The sequence below is a fragment of the Eurytemora carolleeae genome, unplaced genomic scaffold (genome assembly GCF_000591075.1).
Source record: "Eurytemora carolleeae unplaced genomic scaffold, Eaff_2.0 scaffold1370, whole genome shotgun sequence".
Classification (NCBI taxonomy): Eukaryota; Metazoa; Arthropoda; class Copepoda; order Calanoida; family Temoridae; genus Eurytemora; species Eurytemora carolleeae.
This window is the reverse complement of record NW_019397260.1, coordinates 39,444-53,187: the sequence shown is the minus strand read 5'-3', so window position 1 is coordinate 53,187 and position 13,744 is coordinate 39,444. Positions and strand designations below refer to the sequence as shown.

The 13,744-nt window shown below is 31.8% G+C and overlaps 1 long non-coding RNA gene across 1 annotated transcript in view; it reads right to left on the bottom strand.

The window, feature by feature from the left end:
* Window positions 1-4,841, bottom strand: part of LOC111713095 (uncharacterized) — an 8,112-nt gene extending 3,271 nt beyond the window's left edge. The window contains exon 1 of the long non-coding RNA XR_002767599.1: window positions 4,605-4,841. This is a non-coding gene — a long non-coding RNA (uncharacterized LOC111713095). The remainder of the gene's footprint in view (window positions 1-4,604) is intronic.
* Between the last annotated feature and the right edge of the window lie 8,903 nt (window positions 4,842-13,744).

Sequence of the window (13,744 nt, the reverse complement as noted above, 5' to 3'; positions counted from 1 at the left end):
AATACAGGGAATACAGGGAATACAGGGAATAAAGGGATTACAGGGAATACAGAGAATACAGGAAATACAGGGAATACAAGGAATACAGGGAATACAGGGCATACAGGGAATACAGGGAATACAGGGAATACAGGGAATACAAGGAATACAGGGAATACAGAGAATACAGGAAATATAGGGAATACATCCTAAACTTTTTTGAAGAAACCTTTACGAAAAATAAACCTAATATTTTTGAAAGATAAACCTAATATTTAAGTAAAAAACCTAATATTTACGTTAAAAAACCTAATATTTACGTAAAAAAAACCTAATATTTACGTAAAAAAACCTTATAAATAATCTTATATTTGCGAAGAATAAGCCTGAATGCCTCGTATACCAGGAACCGGAAACCAGATACCGGATGAGGCATATCTTAGAGTAGAACCTAGCCGCGTGTAAAGGTAAACTTCAAACTTAATTTATTCAAATTTCATATTTGCATTCATTCAAACCTGGAACAGGTACCTTACTATTTAAATTCTAAATAATTTGCTAAAATTTCCAAAACATGATTTTCATGCAAAGACCTTAGCCTAATATATAGAGATTACAATAGATAAAACCATGTTTAATCTTCAAATATTTTTATCCAACGCCCTTGCTGATTAAATAAACAGAAAGCTGTATATAATACCCTTAAACTATGCATTTGATTGCTTCAAATTATGCATGATAACTTCAAATTATGCATGATAACTTCAAATTATGCATGATAACTTCAAATTATGCACGATAACTTCAAATGATGCATGATAACTTCAAATTATGCATGATAACTTTAAATTATGCATGATAACTTTAAATTCATGATAAATTCAAATTATGCATGATAACTTCAAATTATGCATGATAACTTGACCTCGCTGAAGATTGAAGCAACTCCATGAAACGCCGTCGTGTCTTAGGTCCTAGGATGCAATTCATTTTTTTGATTGAATAATAAATTAATATATATGTATATATCTCACTGAACAAACATATATATATTTAAAGAGAACATGTTTTTGTCGCAGGAATACCCAAAATCATGCGTTTATAAGAATGTTGTTAATTGCTTGTCTTGAAAATTTTCAAGAATGAATCCAATTTAAGTTTATTATTTTAGAACCAGTTTGCCACATGACGTGTAAACATTAAATTATTTTTGATGGCCATAAATATTTCTCATAAAAATCAGCCTACATTTGGATTGCTTCTTACATTTGGCAGTTTTAGGTAGAATATATGTACAATTACGAGACAATACTAATTAAACACTAGCTGAAACATTTCATATCTTCTGAATCTAGTTTAAAACATATCATATCTTCTGAATCTAGTTTAAAACATATCATATATTCTGAATCTAGTTTAAAACATATCATATCTTCTGAATCTAGTTTAAAACATATCATATATTATGATCATTAATTGATTTTGCTTACTTGGCATGGTGAAAATAATCAATATTCAATTCATGAGTAAAATACATTTTAACATGATATTAAATAATAAAAATATATCTAATTGAAAAACTAGAACCTTACTGAATAGCTTTTTATTTTCCTTTCCCAGATATTCATAATTGGAAAATACATGGCGGCAAAGCTTTCAGCGGCAAATAGCAAATGAACACCATCTAGAGACATCTATCGACTGAATCCAGGATAAACCGTGTGTCAAAATCAGTGTGAGAAAGCACATCTGGAATTTTAACATATGGAGAAAGCCAAAATGTCGACTTTAAATGAGTTTTAGAAAGCTGAAATGTCAAAAGTTTGTGGCTTTTTACTGTACACCCATCCTTTTTATATTTTTTACTGTACTCCGATCCTTTTTAATATTTTTTTCCGTACACCCCATCCTTTTTTTCGATTTTTTAACGTACACCCATCCTTTTTTTCTATTTTTTACTGTACACCCATCCTTTTTCAATTTTTCACTGTACACCCATCCTTTTTTTTCTATTTTTACTGTACACCCCAACCTTTTTTTCTATTTTTTAACGNCGATAACTTCAAATTATACATGATAACTTCAAATTATGCATGATAACTTCAAATTATGCATGATAACTTCAAATTATGCATGATAACTTCAAATTATGGATGATAACTTCAAACTATGCATGATAACTTCAAATTATGCACGATAACATTAAATTATGCATGATAACTTTAAATTATGCATGATAACTTCAAATATGCATGATAACTTCAAATTATGCATGATAACTACAAATTATACATGATAACTTCAAAGTATGCATGATAACCCCAAAGTATGCATGAAATTCAAGTTATGAATGAAACCCTTAAACTTTGCATTTGATTACTTCAAATTGTGCATGATAACTTCAAAGTATGCATGATAACTTTAAAGTATGCATGAATCATAATTTTTAGGGTAAATGTGATCTTTTAAGTATGCTTGACATTCTTAAAGTATATATGATACGCTTAAAATATGCATAACAACCTTATAGTTTATATGATGTCCTTTTATTTCCACAAATAGAACTCCCCTACCTATTAGATCTGTATATTTTTAATCTTGGTGACAAAAACATCCTCAAGAACTGACGAGGGTCAACCCAGACGGAAATATATTTTCAATAAACGTGGAACTAACATCTACTTTTTTTACTCTACAGAGGTTTGGTCCATCACTATCACCGAATTTTATATTTATATATATCTAGCTCATCTCCATACTCGATCTGTATACTTATATCTCTCTAGCTCCCCTCTCTGCAAGATCTGTGTACTCATATATCTCTAGCTCCCCTCCCTGCTAGAACTGTATATTTATATATATCTAGCTCAATTGCTCCCTGCTAGATCTGTATATTTATATATATCTAGCTCAATTGCTCCCTGCTAGATCTGTATATTTATAAATCTTTAGCTCTCCTCCCTGCTAGATCTGTAAATTTATATATCTCTAGCTCCCCTCCCTGGCAGATCTGTATATTTCTATATCTCTAGCTTCCCTCCCTACTGTTCAGATCAAGATGTAGAGATAGCTAAAATAAATGGATCTTTAAAAGACATTTGTGTCGGATTAGAGGCGCTTTTTCGAATAAATGGGCGGGTAGGTTTTAAGAGGAGTTCAACCAAATTTCGACATGGTTCTGATTGAAAAATTTGTTAAGAAAAATCTCCACATGTTTCATTTTTACTATGGAATGGCGTCATTTAAATATAAGTATATAGATATATATATATATATATGTACTATATATATATACAATAAACCGGTTCCTTATCTTGCCATTTTTCACCAAAATGATATTTTTAGATTATTTCAGACAGATTTGTGCATATTTAATTTTTTATCCAACAGTGGTGTCTAATTTCCACACTCAACTTAAACTCTGCATCAGAGTTAACTATTTTTTAAATCAAAGGGAAACAAATTCCAAGCAAGTTATTAAAATAATATTATAGAAAGAATGTGAAGTGTCTCATAGGAAAAATAAGATTTAAAACAGCTTAAAAAATAAGAATATTGGTAGCAGTAGTAAGATGGAAGTAGCTGGTCTTTAGCAGCTAGATATAAGATGGAAGCAGCTAGATATAAGATGGAAGCAGCTAGAGGAAATGAAAGTATCTAGATAAGATGAAGCTTGAATTAAGTAAATGGGTTTAGAAGCAGCTAGAAGTAAATTAATAGGTTTAGAAGCAGCTGTAAGTAAATGTGGAACTAACATCTACTTTTTTACTCTACAGAGGTTTGGTCCATCACCATCACTGAATTTTAAATGTAAGTAACTAAACAGGTTTAGAAGCAACTTAAAGTATGTAAATATGTTTAGAAGCATCTGAAAGTAACTAATTAGGTTTAGAATCAACTTGAAGTAAGTAAATAGGTTTAGAAGCAGCTTGAAGTAATATAATAGGTTTAGAAACTTCTTGAAGTAAGTAAATATGTTTAAAAGCATCTTGAATTAAGAAGGTTTTTAATCAGCTTGTAGAACTGGAAAAGTTAAGTTTAGTTTGGAAAGAATAAGAGAAAAAATTAGACTTTACAAAAAAGTATTCAGGATAGAATAAAAATAATAAATTAAAGATAAGGAGTGGTCAGGCAAGGTTATAAGCTGGTAGGTTGAGTAATCAAGTGTGGTCCTCTGTATTAAATTGTACAGTGTGAACCAGAAAACTGTGGAATAGGAAGACGACTTTTAGACTCAAGTTATGGGTTTAAATATTTATACAATGAACACGAAACACAGCAGCAGTGTAAACAGACCTATTTCACTTAATGAAGGATTTTAAAAAAAAACAGAAATACACTAAAGCATATCTTTAATGTCGTCTTCCTATTCTACAGTTTTCTGGTCCTCAGTGTACTATTTCTAGACATACAAGAAAGTAGCTGTTTAAAAGTAACACCCAGCAAAGGAGCAATATTCGAAAAAATAGATTTGGGAGGGGCAAGGACACATTTCTTGTTATTGCTTGCTCCCAAGGTTAGAAGGTAAAAAAAACAGCTCTAAACATGAGATACATATTTACCATGGAGCTGAGAAGCTGTGATGGTAAAATCACTGTGAATATATATAACTAAAATTGAAGGACCTGTAGCTCTAGTGAGGTTGGATATAAGTATGTACGTGTATGTCCTACAGTATGATGTGTGTCTGCCTGAGCCTGACACTGCCTTGTTGGCACCTAAGCTGCCTGACTGCCTGTATAAGCCGGGAACACAGAATCCTACAACTGTCTCATCTTAGACCAGAGTATACTTATTACATATAACATATTGTCCTTCACAACTAATAAATTATCATTTGAACACAATTTGGTTAAGTTAGAAGTACAGTTTATGTACAGTTGTGGGATATGTACAGCCCGTTATTTGCTGGGCTCTACGGTCCCGTACACATACAGGCAGTCCTACATACAGAACATCTGAATTCCAAGCAGTTCAATCCAAATATGCTGGATAGATAGATAGATATTTAAACCCAGATAGATAGATAACTAGATAGGTTGATAGACAGTAAATTCAAGTGGTTAGATAGAAAGATACTTGTTCAGAACTGAGAAGATAGATAGATAGTTAAAGTGATGATAGATAGATAGGGTTTTCATCTCATGATAGATAGATAAAGAACACTTTCTCTGGCATGATGCCCCCAGCTAGAGTCCAGGGGGTGAAGGAGAGAAGGAGAGAAGAAGTGGGAAGGGGGGGGGGGGGGAGGGGGGAAAATTTGGGGGGGGAGGGGACCCGGAAAAAGGGAAGAACGGAAAGTACAGGGAAAGGAAATTGATATTATGTTTATGATATGTTAATTACAACGTTAGAGAAAGAAAATAAAAGAAATAAAGAAAATGAAGCAAAAAAACAAACCAATTAAAAAAATAATATTGCCAACATAGAAATATTATAAAAGCTTAGAATTGATGTAAAGAGGTGAAATATAAATTAAAGGAAAAAGGGTTTTAAGTTTAAAAAAGCGAATACGAAAGAAAGGAGGATAAAAAAGAGATATACATAAAACGGAAAGAAACGACAGATGTTTGAAATAATATAAAAATTAGTATAAAAGTAAAAAACCAAAGTTCAGAAAATAAAATAAAATTAAAAGAAAAACTATCCAAAGAAAAGAAAGTTTTCTTTCTGCGTCTTTAAAGGGACTGTAAGCGTAATTTCAAATGACCCTCTATGCAAATATGGCTGTGCTGGATTTACAACCCTTAAAAGCTTTGGTTGATTAAGCTGATGAGATTTGCACATTTCTTGCTTATAAGACACAATGGAGAAATTCTTAGAAATAAACACTTTTTGAGTCAGAAAAACGACGCTATCTTTCACATTTTTAAAGGTGTACCGTTGCTTGGGTATTGTTATCTTTGCGGTAGGGTTGCTTAAATTTACGCTTACAGTCCCTTTAATCTTATAAACAATTTTTATTTACTTCTATTTTCCATGACCTATAGGAATGAGGAAAATGTTAAAACAGATTAACAGGTGTTTCATCATAAATATGTTTTCAATCATAAACCCTCTCATTTAAGAGCTTTTGAGTAGAACTAGGGTTTCCGGAACAAAAGTTCCATTTTGGAAATGGAATGATCCGGAAATTTGTTGCGTTAACCGGAATTCCGGGATAATTCCGGATCAAATGGAAACCGGAATGTTTACGGTTTACGTGACGTATACTGGAAATGTTCCAGTTTATGTAACAAAAAACCGTAAAATTACCAGTTTCCATTTCGCAAAACTGAAATTTTTCCGGTTTACATTTCCAGTTTCCATTTTGTAAACCGGAAATGTTAACACAATGTTAGACATAAAAAGGAATGTTAAAACATTAAAAGTTAAAACTTATTTATAGTTGCCATATATTAAATACGCATTTTCTTCATTTAGCTCTATAATTATATATTCACAAATATTTTGTTTTAGTTCATCATGACTATTTTACTGATACAGTTTTTACTTTCCCCACAATATTCTTTGACATAATTAATTTTTTATTTATTAAGAAGGTCATAGGATAGGCGGGGCCCCCCCCCCCACCCTCCGTATTTGATCAGGATGGGATAAAATTAACCATATAAATAAGAGTTTATAAAAACTAGGCTTTAAGTTGGTGAATTAAAAAAATAATAAATTTAAACATTTTTTCCCGTACAAGTTTTTAAACCATGTTTTAAACCTTCCCTTGGGCCATGTGAGTTGCCTCACAAATTTTGGGCTCGGTTGGTTTAGATGTTTGAGTTTTGACGTTTATTGGATACAAACGGACAAACACCCAGACGAGCAAAGTATATAAATAGGAACAAGAAAACTTTGGAATTCAATGAACATAAAATTTAAAAGTGATTTTATAAGTTACTACTTAACCTATTTGCTTTGTAACAACATCAAATAGATTTAAGGATTGCTATATATGTCGTCATCCTTTCCACAGTTTTCTGTAGATAAAATTATTTTGAGACATGGCAGTCAGGTCAGAGGCGTACCTATTCTGAATTTGAAATATCAAAGGTTTACAACATCAGGTTCCAAAGGTATGAATGTTTGAGTTTGTGGCAATGACTCAATTCCTTTATTAATTGACTGTAAGAAAAATAGAAAAATAGAAAATAGAATACCTTTATTACATCTTCCATCAATTGTTATAAGCATCTAATGTGTCGAGGTCTCGTTTTTGCAAAAGTTTTAGTTTAAAGTATCTTAAAATTTTGTATTATAACCGTGTATTTAAACTTAAATCTTTAGTCTTTGTCATTGTCAGGTGCAACTTTTTAAACGTAGTTTCCTTTTATTTTTGTATTTTTCAGGGGGGAGGCCCCCCCTGGAACTCCCAGGAGGGGCAAGAGGACTACTGCCCTCCTGTATACGCCACTGGTTAAACAAACACGTCAGAATCTAACGTACATTTTCCTCCAAATGTCCAAAAATGTACATTTTCCTCAAAACAAATGCTTAAAAAGAGCGAATTTTTTAGGCACTTTTAATGCTAATAAAGAAAACTTTTTTTTTTTTAAAGATATTTTAATTTTTTTTTTTGGAAAATGCTATGCAAATCTGACATTTAAGATATTTAACAAATAATTTAGATTTAGAGTTGTGTGCGATTACGCAAATTGAGCGCATTTTTACGCAATTTGTGTGTCTGAAAAAAATAATTCATCATATTTTTACTTAGAGCCGGGCTATATAATATTTTCCTTAGAAAAATTAGATATTTACACTAACTTAAAATCATAGAGTTACGTAAATTTGCTCTATAATTGCGTCATTGGAGCCAAAGTAATATGCGTTTACGCTTTTTGCGCAAGGTGTTGCTGTGTTATAATCGGACAAACAAAGAAAGATTACAACTTTATATATATTAAAGATACGATTCAAATGATTGCAGCATGGACCAAAATGAACCAGTAATGCTTTGTTTAAAAAAATTTTGATTCCTTTTTCTTGATGGCTAACCTTGTACACATAACTTATAAAGACGATGATGTTAGTAAAGGTAAAAGAGTAGAACATGAAAATGTAATCATCTTTCATGCCAATAAAATTTTTCCATATTATAATCTCAGATTTCACCTTGTTTCACGCAAACATTTTAATGGACTTTTCTCATTTACATAAATTGCAGACTTTCTCTTTGTTTGTTGGTTTGAAAACTCAAGAAAAAAAAACAATACATCTCAACTGTTTGTGTGGGACTTGGCATATTGGATTGTTTGTGTGGAAGTTGGAAAATTTAGTTGTTTGTGTAGGAGCTGGCAAATTTAGTTGTTTGTGTGGGACCTGGCAAATTTAATTGTTTGTTTGTGTGGGACCTGGCAAATTTAATTGTTTGTATGGGACCTGGCAAATTTAACCTGGTTTATTTTACCATTATAGAACCAGCATATTACATTTTCTAAGTGTTCAAATAGTCTCTCTCTTAAAAAAAGAAAAGTAAACTAATTAATTGTGCTTTCACAGATGTTTGTTTTTCAATATTTATACTATTATTGAATTTGGAAAAGCTCTCTGTTGTGTTTTTACAGTGGAAAATGAAGACGACATTCAATAAAGCGTATGTTGTTTTGATGTTTATCTGTAATCTTTATTAAGCAAAAAATTGACGAGTACCTTGAAAACTTGATAAAATAGGCTGATGTACCCCGAGCAGTGTTTTATATTCATTTATAACAATCATAACTTGACAAACAGTCGTTTTCCTATTCCACTGTTATATGGTTTCCACTGCATGCATGATGTTACAAGATTTTTATATAAATATTCTAAAGTTTATATTTGTGTAGATATGATTCAAAGATAAAAAGTTACAAAAAATGTTTAATATTGCTTAAATATTTCTGGTTATAATTGATGACAAATAATAATGATAGATTTCTTTTTATTTTCAATGCTCGCTTATTTGTATTTCAATATCCTGAGCTCCAACCATTTTCTTCTTTGCCCCCATACATATCCTGTTATCCTGCACCAAATCCTCCCAAATAACACCCCTTTCCTTTGTCTGAGAGTTCAACAGTCCTTGCTTACACTGAGAGCTTGACTCTTCAACTCTTTTAGGAGGGGAACCTTGGTGCTTAAACATATGTTCAAGTCGTCTTCGATCCACAACATGAACACTGCCGCGTCTTCTTCCCACACTGTTCTTGTCTTTTATATTGATGTTGTGGTTCATGTCATCGTCTTCCTTTTCTTCAAGATCTGAATTACTTCGTTTCCTTTTATTCAGGTCTTTGTACCTGGGGTCAAACTCATCTTTAACTTTACGAAAAGGAACTTCTAAACTGCTTCTCCTAAACATGACATTATACTGACAGGTTGTCTGAATAAAAATGGGATATGAGTGACGTTTTTAATATCGTCTTTGTAAATGAATTTTTTAAATTAGTATGGGGATGCCTACCAGGAAAGCTGTAATCTGAAGATGTTTCGTCTGCTTGAGTTAAAATTTGTTTGTTTATGTTTTTATTGCATACTATGATACTATACTTTGTAAATTTAGAAACTGTTCCTATGACTGTTTATCTCGACTATTGGAATTTGGGAATACAATAATAATTCTAAACAAAGACGAACTTGAATTTGCCTTTTAATTCCCATGATATACACTAATACATGGGCGCGATCTATACATCAAAATCTAGGATTAGTGACACATCAAAGCAAGTTTTTTAAAGAATTGAACCATTTGAAAAAATTGTATTTAGGTTAAAAAAACATGCTTGCAGAAGAAAGAGAACTCTTCAAGAAGATATTGAATACAATTTTAAGCATGAAAATAATGCATTATAATTTGGAACGTTCTTTTTACTGAACAAAAATTTATGTTTTGGTCTATAATTCAACAATCTTTAAACTTGCGGATTATTTTTCATTCAAAACCTATATGCCGGTAAAAAAGTATATCAGAAAAAAGACTAAAAAATTATGCTGAATGGGTCAAATTGTGATTGAAAGTCACAGCTTTCTGGAATATTGACAGAACCGTTAAATCCACGTGAGATAAGCATTTAAAACAATCCTTAAGCGGAAAGAAAACAGTAAAAGATTTCATCTGTATTGTATTGGATATTGTATTGGATAAGAATAGGGATTAAGCAAACGAAAACTTAGATTTTTTCGCGAAAGGAAGCTAAAAAGGTGCGGAATTTCGTGAGAAAAAAAAATATGCAACAAATTCGAGAAAAATTGTTTAAAATGTTTGCTTTTTTCACGAAATTTCAAGTTAATCTGTTTTGCGGGATAAAAAAATGCAAGATTTGCCAAAAAAAAAACAATTTTTCGCATATTTTTTCGCGAAATTTTTCCAACGAACCGAACTGAATGCGAAAAAAAGAAATTTTTCCATTTCTCCGGAAACCCTAGATAAGAAGAAGAAAAATGGGTTTTCTAAAAACTAAACATTGGTTTTCCTTTCTTGTAAATTTGAAAAAGATTTACTTGCAAACTTTACATTTTGTGTTTGTAATCTTGAAATGTTTGTTTGTTGTTTGAAATCTAACCTCACAGTATCTTGAACCTTTTCACCAGAACTTTCTGTATTTTTCCATTCCTGAGATGTATCAACGCTGCTAGCTCTTCTAGAATAAATGTATTTATTATCTTAAAGAATGGGATAAAACTTCATATTTACTCATAGCGAGAATTTCCTTCAGGGGAATTTCATCCCTCGAGCTTACGCTCGTGATGAAATGTCATCAAAAAAGTCTCGAAAACACTCGAAAAAGTAAATTCCCGGTAAAGTTGGCAGTTCTCCCTGGTAAAACCTCGCTAATAGTAAATAAAAAGTTATTTATTCTTTAGTCTACAAAGTGTTGTTTCTAAAGTTTTATTTTATTTTCATTTCGTTCAATGGTATGGATAAAAATCTAACAAAAAATGAAAGAAAATCGTCCAATACTTCTTCAAAACTATTCATTTGCGAATCTATTTCTCTCAAAGCCCCCAAAAAACCGGACAGGAGTAAATTCCATAAATTGCAGTTATAGTCTTTCCTAAAAAAATCGTCCCACTCAACTAAGAATCTTTAAAACACACTAAAAACGTTTCCGTACAGTTCTATACTGATCTAGGGGTATATGACCTTAAACTGGGCTCCCAAACCAATAGACTGACATGGACATCCAAACAGATAATATCCGAAAATTTCTTCTCAATCTGGTTTCTTGGTTTGGAGATAAGACTTCGTGATGACGCGTTTTTGTAAGATTATCCATTATATATTCAAGTAAATTCGCTAATGTATAGTTTTGAAGAAGTAGTGGACAATTTTCTATCCTTTTTTGGAGGATTGTTGTCTTTCATTTTACGAAATCAAAAATAACACTTTATAAAAAAACACTGTAGCTTATAGTGTATAGGTCACTCAAAACTATCTTGATCTAAGCCTGTTTGGCCTGTAAAGAAAATATCTAAACAAAATAAAGAATAAAATAGAAAATAAGCAATCATACCTGGTGATTGCAAGCGGAGCTGTCATACCTGGCGATTACAAAGGGAATTGTATTACCAGTGATAACAAGGGGAGCTGTCATACTTGGTAATTACAAGGGGATCTGTATTATCTGTTGATTTCAAGGGGAGCTATATTACCTGATGATTACAATTGGAGCTGTATTACCTTACAATTACAAGGGGATCTGTATTACCTGGTGATTACAAGGGTAACTGATATACCTGGTGATTACAAGGGAAGCTGTCATTCCTGGTTATTACAATGGGAGCTGTATTACATGGTGATTACAAGGGGAGCTTTCATACCTGGTGATTACAAAGGGAGCTGTATTACCTGGTAATTACAAGGGGAGCTTTCATACCTGGTGTTTACAAGGGTAGCTTTCATTCCTGATTATTACAATGGGAGCTTTATTACATGGTGATTACAAGGGGAGCTGTATATTACCTGGTGATTACAAGGGGAACTGTATATTACCTGGTGATTACAAGGGGAACTGTATTACCTGGTGATTACAAGGGGAACTGTATTACCTGGTGATTAGATTAAATTGGGGTTTCCATGGTCTTTAATATGATCTGTTCATATTTTTTAATACTTGATACATATAATGAATATCATATATATGTATCCTTGTCTTTATTCATAATTATGTTGCATCTTAGGACTATCCTTTAGTTATTCATTTAAAGGGATTGGAATGTTCAAGTTGGTACTTAAAGGGACTGTAAGCTTAATTGCCTTCTTTGCATGGAGAGTCCTTAAAAAATGCGCTTACAGTCCCTTTAAAGAAGTTGTTACCGTAATTTCTAGTGGCCTTTATTGATATTCATTAATTGACCATGGTACCCTGAAAGTGTTGGTTGATTAAGAATTATGATATTCATGTTGCAGTTTTTTTTAAATCTATGCAAAAGTGACTCGTGCATTTCTTGTATCTGAAAAAGTGGAGAAATTATCAGGATTAAACTCTTTTAAAGCCAGAAAAACTGCTTCCACATTTTAATAAGATTAAGGTTTCAAGGGTACTGTTTTGAATCGGGTATTGCCAATCTAAAATGGAGGTTTACTTCAAAATATGACGACAGTCCTGCTAACCCTATTCAGGCTGACGTCTGATTTACCCAAAATAGTCTGGAGCCCCTTTTTTCTTATTGTGATACAAATCTATAACATTTGATACATTTTTGGAAAGCCCCTATACTCTAATAATCTTTAAAAAATTGCAAATTTCACAATTTTAAATATTTATTGCAATATCAAGTTATTAAGCAAAAACTGTGAAAAAAACTAAAAGTGCGCGAAATATCTCCAAATAACGTTAGTGGGGGCTTCCTTCCCCCCCCCCCCCTCCAACCGAAATAGGGTTAAACAAGTTTTTGTTGAGGAATATACAGATTGTGTTCCTTTGTTAAGAGACAACTTAAACATGACAGTTGGTAAATAGTTCTGAATGTCTTCTTCCACTTACTGTGTTAGATACTGTGATAACCAGAAAACCCTAAAAAATGAAGACGACTTTAAAGCTATAACTTGAGTTTAAAAATCGTCTTCCAATTTCAGAGTTTTCTGGTTATCACTGTATTAAAGAAATTTGTACACTCTATTTAGTTAAAAAGCATTTTATTCAAATAAATTTTACTTTGAAATTAATTTTAGTATAATATGACTGCCATATAATATTTTTTATTAACATTTTTGGTATCAAACAACTTAAACATTAAGGAAGAAGACGTAAAAACTTAAAAAAGAAGATGGGCGCGAAGCGCCCAAAAGCGTGGTGCGCTCTCAAGCCCTCAAGCAAAAATCGATTAGAATTTTGCCAATTACTTTTTAAAAAGCAAAGCTATAAGAACAAGTGCTGTATAGTGCTAAAATGTATATGTAAAGGGGTTAAAGCGGTAAAATAAAAGCCCAAGGCGTTGCGACACTTCAAAGTCAACCCTGTCTATATAAATATATATATATATAAACATAACGAAGCTAAATTTGTTAAACTGATTAAATCGAATTGTTAAATAAGTTATTTTTACCATAATCATGTCGTTGACACCAATGTTTAAATGTACAATACCATAAACGAATAGAATCAAACCATTTTGCTTCGTAACTTAACTCTCTATTCTTCAAGTTATTAAGTAATCAATGTGAAATATTTACTTAAACAAATTGACAAAAATAATCTATCGCAATCATTATCAAAGCATTACAGCTGAAAAAAACAATAGTTTTTCAGATTTATTTTCTTTGAACAAAATAAAAATGTTACAAAATTTTATC